Source organism: Sciurus carolinensis, chromosome 3, assembly GCF_902686445.1.
Source record: "Sciurus carolinensis chromosome 3, mSciCar1.2, whole genome shotgun sequence".
Classification (NCBI taxonomy): Eukaryota; Metazoa; Chordata; class Mammalia; order Rodentia; family Sciuridae; genus Sciurus; species Sciurus carolinensis.
This window is the reverse complement of record NC_062215.1, coordinates 127,969,323-127,977,769: the sequence shown is the minus strand read 5'-3', so window position 1 is coordinate 127,977,769 and position 8,447 is coordinate 127,969,323.

The following is an 8,447-nucleotide window of genomic DNA, read 5'->3' as shown; positions in this document are numbered from 1 at the left end:
AGGAGGGACTGTATAGAGGGAAAAGAGGGGTAGGAGGGGTGGGGGGAAGGAAAAAAAATAACAGAATGAATCAAACACCATTACCCTATGTAAATGTATGATTACACATATGGTATGCCTCTACTTCATGTACAGAGAAACAAGATGTATCCCATTTGTTTACAATAAAAAAAGATATCTACATATATATACATTGGGCAATTAAGCCCAGAAATTATTTGAAAACAGAACACCAAGCAAGTGTCAAAAAGCACCACTGATCTCAACCCAGAAAGAAAAGCCTTTTTCATAGGGTAGTTTGTGTTATCTACAGGCAAAAACCTTAAACTGACTGAATCTTCCCTAAGGTAGGTAAAAAGAACAACATGGACCACAGATTCTTAAAGAATGGTGGACAGAAGAATCACCGATAAAGAGTGCTTAACTTCAGATTCAGGCTCCCAGGGGACCCATCTGCAAAGAACCAAATACTTTTCAGTAACCAATAGGACTTTTAAATGCCCTGGGAATCAATACTCTATTTTTCCCTTTTGCAAACAAAATTCTACAAGAACCTTCCTCAAAACAAACAGAAATAGTTTGTAATATGGAAGAGGACCTGGTGAGTCAGAGAAGGCAGATTACCTCCAATTTGAGCATAGAAATAAGGGAAACGTGACTTTTGGTGTTTATGAAAGATTTAGGCTAGTTTTTAGGTAGCATTTCTAGGAAAGTAAGAGGAGGATTACTGAGAGCAGCTTTCCAAAAAAGTCTGTTAAATTTACCCATCATTATTGTGTTCTAGGAAATGCATGGTTTTATACAAAAATAGAAAAATAATTCAGAAAATATTTCAAGGAATATTTCATCATTCTAATTTCTTAAACCTACTGTGATACTAAAAGTTGGTTACAATAATATTTTTACTTACAAATCAGGTGATAAAGCATCCAACATAAGTTTAGTTTTCATGTACAAGAATCTTGTCCCTTCAGAACTACATTTCACTTGGCTTTATTTAAACTTTTAAATGGAAACTTTTCTAAAAGTTATTGCTCATGATCCTGCCATCCTAATATTTTGGACTAGCTATAATATTTTCTCTTTTCTTTTGCTTTCTCTTTCATTTTTGATGATTCAAGTTCATCATTGAAACAATTATTAATGGCACATATGTATTTGTCATATAGTTATGAAAAGAAAAAAAACTAAAGATAACAATTCATTAATTTTAATCCCTAGAGTCTACACTTACTGGGAATGCTACTGGAAGCAGATTTGAGACTTGATATCCTCCTAATGATATCCCTTGTCCTCAATGTACCAAAATTTATTGTGAGGGTCAAATAAAACAGTTAAAATAAGTGCTCAGTAAATTTTGGCTCACCTATTACTGGCACGTAAGGCACTGCACAGGATGAAGGTGCAAGCTCACCAAACCTAACTTTCCCACGCTTTCCCAGGCAGCCTCGGATCATCTTCAGTGATCCACAACTTTGCTGTATCACTGTCAGAGCATCAAATTCCACCGCCAAATCCTTGGAACCATTGTAGAAACACAGAGCTTGCAAACTACTTACAGAGGTCCCTGCTGAGGCACCACATCTGAGTTATAAAAATGGGGCATGGAATGGAACAGAGTTTTCAGTGTAGGGCCATCCACTGTCACTTTTTGTCAACCACTGGCAAGACAATGAAGGATTAGATTGTTCCTACCATTGGGTTCTTTAAAATCCTGGGAAGCAGTGGGAGGGAGAGCAATAGAAGAGGGGAAGTGGCTGTGAAGACAAACATCTGAACATGATTTCAATACTCAACTCAATACTCAAGCAAAGGAAGGACAACTGGCCCAGGTGGGGGTGACAACGTGTGGGGTGAAGAGGTGCCAACAAAAACTTCCTGGAGAACAAGGTGGCTCAAAGGATAAGAGGAAAAAGCATTCCAAAGAAAAGTGGCATGACACATGAAACGGCACGGTGTTTGGAGAGATCCAGGGTGATTGGAGGGATCCAGGGTGTTTGGAGGGATTCAGGATGTTTGGAGGGATCCAGAGCAGCCCATACAACTGAAAATTAGAAGCAGGAGGGAAGGGTCAGAGGAGGCTGGGATGCAAATGTGGATCAGTGTGAAGAGCTTTAGATAGCAGTCTGGAATAAATCCTAGAGTTTAGGGATCATTAATTGAGAGTAATATGATCAGATTTGCATGTAGAAAGATCTTTTTGATGAAGGATTAGGGGAGCTTATATGGACCAAAGAGAGTTATAAGGCAAAAGGATGGCCCAAAATAAGGCCTCAGTCACAAAAACTGTAAAATGCTTTGGACAGCAAGGACAACCTACGAAAGCCAAGTAGCAGTAGCATCACAAGCTCCCTCCACCTTAAGCATCTCAAGAGCAAAAGGAACGGGACCTTTTGGTAGAAGTTCCTGCAAAACTCACTGGAAAGAGTTCACCTTTGCAATCTCCACACACTGATGTGCGTGGTACCTTGCACCAATTAATCCTAATCATGAATGGACGGTGGGCTCAAAATCAGAGATATTGGGAGTGTTGAACTAGTTGTCTGAATCCTAAATAATCCCAGACCATAATATTCTCCAAGCTCCACTGTTTCCTTTTTATTTATTTACTTATTTTCTAAGATTGTTTTCCTTAGTGTCAAATTACAAAATAGTCACTCCTCATCCTCTAAGTGCCTATGAATGGAGAGACCAGAGAAGCAGGACTGTTGGCCCTGTGTGTACAGAAGGAACTCGCGGAGCAGCCCGAGGGATGCTCCCAGGGAGAAAGTATATTCCAATCATTCCTAGCCTTTTTAAATATCTACTTTAGCTGCTCAAACAGGAATTTTTTTGTCCTATTTCATCTTTAGGTGTTCCATAGAGTTGAGAAATGCCCTATAGAAATAATTTCTGGAAATGTATTATGAACCATTGTTAAAACATGAGAATAAATCACAATCTTCTTAATTCATTTTGCAAACCAAAATGTGCCAGTGTGCTGAGCATATCAAGATAAAAGAGACTCTCACCTGGCTTGGAGGAGATCATTAAGGACCCCCGAAGAAAGAGAAGTCAGTTACTGGGGTACTGAGTTCCTTTCACGTGAATTTTTCTGTTTTTGCTTGAATTGACTTGTTCTAATTCTCTTAACACTGAGATGTTTAATTCAGAGATTCTTAACCTGATTGGGGGTCATCTGTGTAGCTTTAAAAACTAACATCAAAGCCATGTCTCAACCTCAGATCCACTGAATCAGAATCTCAGGTAGTGAGCCCTTAACATTAAAATGAAAACAAATCGACTCCCCAGGTGACTATATGAGCAGACTAATAAATCATCAAAGGGCTTGAGACCCTCTGACTAGTTAGGTCCAAAGAGGAACCACAAATATGAAGCAAACAGGAGTTTGACACTCCAGATTGCTACTTTTTGAGGGCAAAATATGTCTCCCAAAATGACAAACAAATTATGCCAGGTTCCCAGGTATGTGGGTAGCAGGAAAGGGGAAGATACCATGGTGAAGTGATGTCTTGCTTTTCTTAATCAGACCATCTTCTAGTTTCACCCCTGCGTGAAACTCCAGGTCATGAGAACTTTCACTATGTACATGAAGACTGGGTGAGAAAAACATTATTATTTATTGCTGAACTTCTAATGGAAAAGAAAAAAACTCTGGAAATTAATCTTCTAAAAGTGTTAATCTAAATATAAAAATCCCAAGTGGCACAGTAATACGTTGCACCACTAATTTTAGAACAACAACAAAAAAGTTTAATGATTTAACTCCCCACAATCTACACACTGATGGTTGTCTCCCAAATCACCACAGAAATCGATATGTATTAAATTCTGGTTGGAAAGGTTTTCAGATCATATGGCAGTATTTGGATACATTAGATACATTTGCAGTATCCTTATAGGGATGAGGATGGGTGTTACAGTTTGGATGTGAGGTATCCTCCAAAAGCTCATGTATGAGACAATGTAAGGATTGGAGGAGAAATGCATTGGTTTGTGAGAACCTCAACCCAATCAGTGAATTAATTCACTGATGGGATTAATTGAGTGGTAACTGAAGGTGGGTAGGGTGTGGCTGGAGGAGGGGCTGTGCCTTAGGGGTATATATTTTGTACCTGGCAAGTAGGGCTTCTCTCTCTGCATTCTGATCACCATGTGAGCTGCTTCCCTCTGCCACACTCTTCTACCATGATGTTTAGCCTCACCTTGAGCTCCAAGGAATGGAGCCTGCTGTCTGGATTGAGACCTCTGAAACCATAAACCCCAAAAGAAACATTTCTTCCCCTAATATTGTTCTGGTCAGATCTTTTAGTCACAGTCACTAAAAAGTTAGCCAAAACAATGGGTATGATCTCACATACTTAAAAATAGCAATAATAAATGATGGCCGGAGACACTAGTGCTAAGAAGTCATGGATGCTTCTGAACCATGACCTACCTCAAACCATTGTGAGCAGGTTATAGGTTGTCTTTATCTGCTTTGAGCATGAACTTTGCTGGCATCCATGTGGTAATGTCCTCTGATTTTCCAAGACCCCATGCCACTAGCATCAGATTCTCAGCAGTAAGCCACGGTGGACCTTCCCGTCACACACACTTCCTACTGCTAGAAACAACAGCAGGACACAAAGCATATTTTACGACAGAGAGGGAGGATAAGGAGAGACTGACTCTCCCTACTTTCTCTTCTTCTCAATTTTCCCAGCCAAATATCAATGCTTGGCCCAGGGGCTTTGTCATTTGGAGGCACCACCACTAACTCTGATATCTTGAGCTCCAACCGTGACTATCTCAGTAGATGCCTCCCTGTTCTGCATCTGTTACACTTTCTAAAGCAAAGCTGGAAACACAGTCCTGCTCACCAAGAACACCACGCCTTGACATTCCCATTCCAGAGCCCATAACTCAAGTGGCCACTGCAGAGAGAACCCCACAGGAAATGGAAGGCCACCCTGCAGGGGTTCTCATTGCTTCACACACAGAGGCTTAGCCAGTGTTCCTGAATGCCTGGTTATGGGTGCTATGGGGAAGGGAGCAGGTGCTTAGCCAACTAATAGTGCCAGTGGCTGTGAACTGCCTGGTGTCCCAGGGCAGGTAGAACTGCTGGGTCAGCAGGGATGCTCCTCAGAGCCCGCAGCTGCAGGGTGACCCGCTGGCGAATAAGGCACTGAGGCAGATGTTGGCAGGTGTCCCCACTCACGCTGATTCCACACAATCTGCTCACCTGCTCTGCCCCTGGCAGGAGGTAAAAGAGTGCTCATTAAAAGCAAACTCAGGCAGTAGAGTTAAGCTACCAGGCAACACTGGAACTTGAAAATTTAGATAAGTCAGATCCTGAGAGGTGAGATCAATTTGGCATTTAGTCAGATCCTGAGAGGTGAGATCAATTTGGCATTTAGGAAGATCAGAAGTCATTTTCAACAAGCAGGGGGAGGGCACTGTTTAGCTGCAAGGGCTCTGCTGCTGGGAAGCCAGATTTCCCAGCACAGTGCCTTCCTAACCACAGTCGATAAAGGGACTGGTCTGAAGCGATCGTGAATAAGCTTGGTTCTAATCATAATAAGCAATGTGAAGCCTTGCTTGATCCAGCCCGAGTTGAATGCAAGGCAGCGTTCTTTCCCTTCTCTCGAGAACAGATGGGAACCATTACAACAAAAAGAGCCAAAGGAAGAAGAAAGCCTGTGGTTTTGCTGCTCCTACAAGTAAGCAGAAGCAGTTCCCTGCTGTCCTCCAAGACGCTTGGAAGGAAGTGGGATGTTCTAGGACATACCTCTAAAAAGGTAAACAGGCCACTTAATTAACTGAACCACTTTGAAGCAAAAAACTAAGCAAAGGACAAAACTAAATATAAATCAAAACAAATTTTACAAGCATAAGTTTCCTGCTGAGATAACACTTCCCCCAAATTTTATATGGCCCCCCTCACCACCCCTGACATGTCAGTGCCCTCTCCCAGTCACCAGCCAGTGCCCATGATCCCACAGGAGCTGGGGTGCAGAGGGCCCGTGATAAGAGTACTTCTTAATGCTAGGACCTCAATATCTTCGTAGCACTGTCACAATTTAGTAATTCCCCCTGACTTCATGGTGGAGATCATGAAGGTGAAACAGCACCATTTTATCTGGTTACTTTACCTGTTCCCAGGCAAAGCAAATAGGCAGTCAAATTAACTAAGTCAACACTCCCCGTTACCATTTCTACTATTTCCCCAGAAGAAGATGTCATGCTAAGAAAAAAGGATTGGTTCTCCCTCCTCCCCGCACCCCGACTGTTTTAACATGGTTATACAACCTCTGCTACAAATGCAGGAGGACTGGCAATAAAATGTGAAAACTTGCCTTTTCTAAATTTAATCAAACTCATGTAGCAAGGATGTCTTTTGAAGTCATAGTCTTCTGGCATATTTCAGCATATTCAGAGAACTTGGGGAGGAGTTGATTTGCAAAGTAAAGCAAATGGTCTTCTCTCACCTCTCCTGCTCCTAAACAGAGGGACCTGCTGAGCGACCGGCAGGTGAGGGAGTTGCTATGAGTTGAGAAGCTTACCCTGACAGCAAAGCCTTCTTTGGTTCATGGACCCCTTTAAGAGACTGCCGGGACTGGACTCTGCCCACAACAATTGACATCCACACCTGTACTGCTCCATCTCTGTGCAAGTCTGGGGCATTCTGGGACCCCTGTACACCTAGTCACAGATCACCACCTATGGCTCTGTGGACTCAGGGAGTCACTTTCCCAAGAGTCCCTGCTTCTCAGGAATTGACTGGAACTAACAAAGCCTCCCTGACTCAGTCTCCAGGGCTGGTTCTGGGCAGAGAGTCTTCTCAATTCTGTAACATGGGGTTCCCCAGGACTCTGTGTCTGGCCTCTTGTGTCTGGATTCAGTTTCAAAGAATACAATTTGGTCTCACCCATTCCACTCCAGGCGCTCATGGGACAGCTATCAGCACTGGACTGGACCCTGTGTCCAGCACCTCCACAGGTGCCATGGAGGTGCCACACAAATGGAACCCTCAGGGGAAAGCCCACCAATGCCTTGGGAGCCAGAGTACTCCACCAGGTGAGGACACCAGCGTAACTCAATAAAAGTGAGTTTAAATGCTACAGTGATCACATGTGGACCCACATGTTGGTGATGCCCACAGACCTTCAGGGGACATCTAATAACTACCTCCTTTAAACCATTTAGTCTAAGATGCCATTTAGAGTGAGTCCTTGCAAAGTCTCAGTGTATCGAAACTGATTTTTTAAGCTCCTATTTAAAGTTGTCACTATTGGTAAAACAAACAGTGAAAGCAGTCCTTGAAACAGACTTCTGAACACAACTCAGAAGGAGGCAGGTGGGGCTGGGAGGCACAAGGCCCTGGGTTCAATCCCCAGCACACAAAACAAAGAAACAAACAAAAGAAGAAGGTGTGCGGCGGGTGGGTGGTGCTTCAAACCTGAGCACCCATGTGGGTGGCCCAGGTGGGATGGAGGCAGTAGTTATAAATGCAAATGTTTGCCCCAGCCCTGTGTCAGGAAGCCACACTGACATGCTGAACTTTATCCATAAATCTGCCTTCGAATGCAGGCACTTGTTGTCTTTCTGCTTCTGTGTTCATTTATCTAACTCCCACTCCAATTTACCAGTGCTTTCTCTATGAAGTGTTGGCAAAAAACAGAATGCAATAAAATTGTTATTAGCACCTATGCTCCCCATATAGTGGGAGAAGAGAGTTTGGAGGTGCCAGTTATACTGATTCCTAAATAGAGCAAATTTAGATTGGACAAAGTCTCACCTGTGACCTTGAGCAGGTCAGCTGGCTGTCATTTCCCCACAGGTTACAGAATGCCAAGAATCTACCTGCTTCAAGTAGTTCCCACTGCAAATAGTTCCCAATGCCCACTCATCCTCCTCCAGCATCAGTGTTTCCTTCTCAATGCTGTGACCACTTTGGTGACCACGGTGTAACTCACTATTTTAGGCCAACAAGGAAGGTACTTAATTTTAACATTCTCATGAGCACCTTTCAATGCACCTGAAGAATCAGATATTATTATCACAATTTAGAGATAAGGAAACAAAGGGCTGGAAGGCTTGGCCAAAGGCCAAGGTTCATTTGATAAGCAACCAATACATGCCCAACAGTGTCTCTACTGGGGAACTGAAATAGGAGACCTCAATTGAGAGAAGCCTACAATTTAGCTCTGCCTCCTTTGTTCCCTTAGAGGCTGGACACTGTGTTTAGAATCCTAGATTCTAGAGTGGCTGTCATGCTGACAAGTAGAGCAACCCACCAGAGGGAACAGGAAGCTAAAAGCAGCTGAGTCTTAGAGAGGAGGTACATGGAAGAGGACCTGAAAATGTGACCCAAACAAGCACAACAGCCAAGAGCCAACCCAGAACTATGGGGAGGAAAGATGGGTCCTGCTGTTGTAAAGCAACAGCAGACAGTCGGTCCTGGG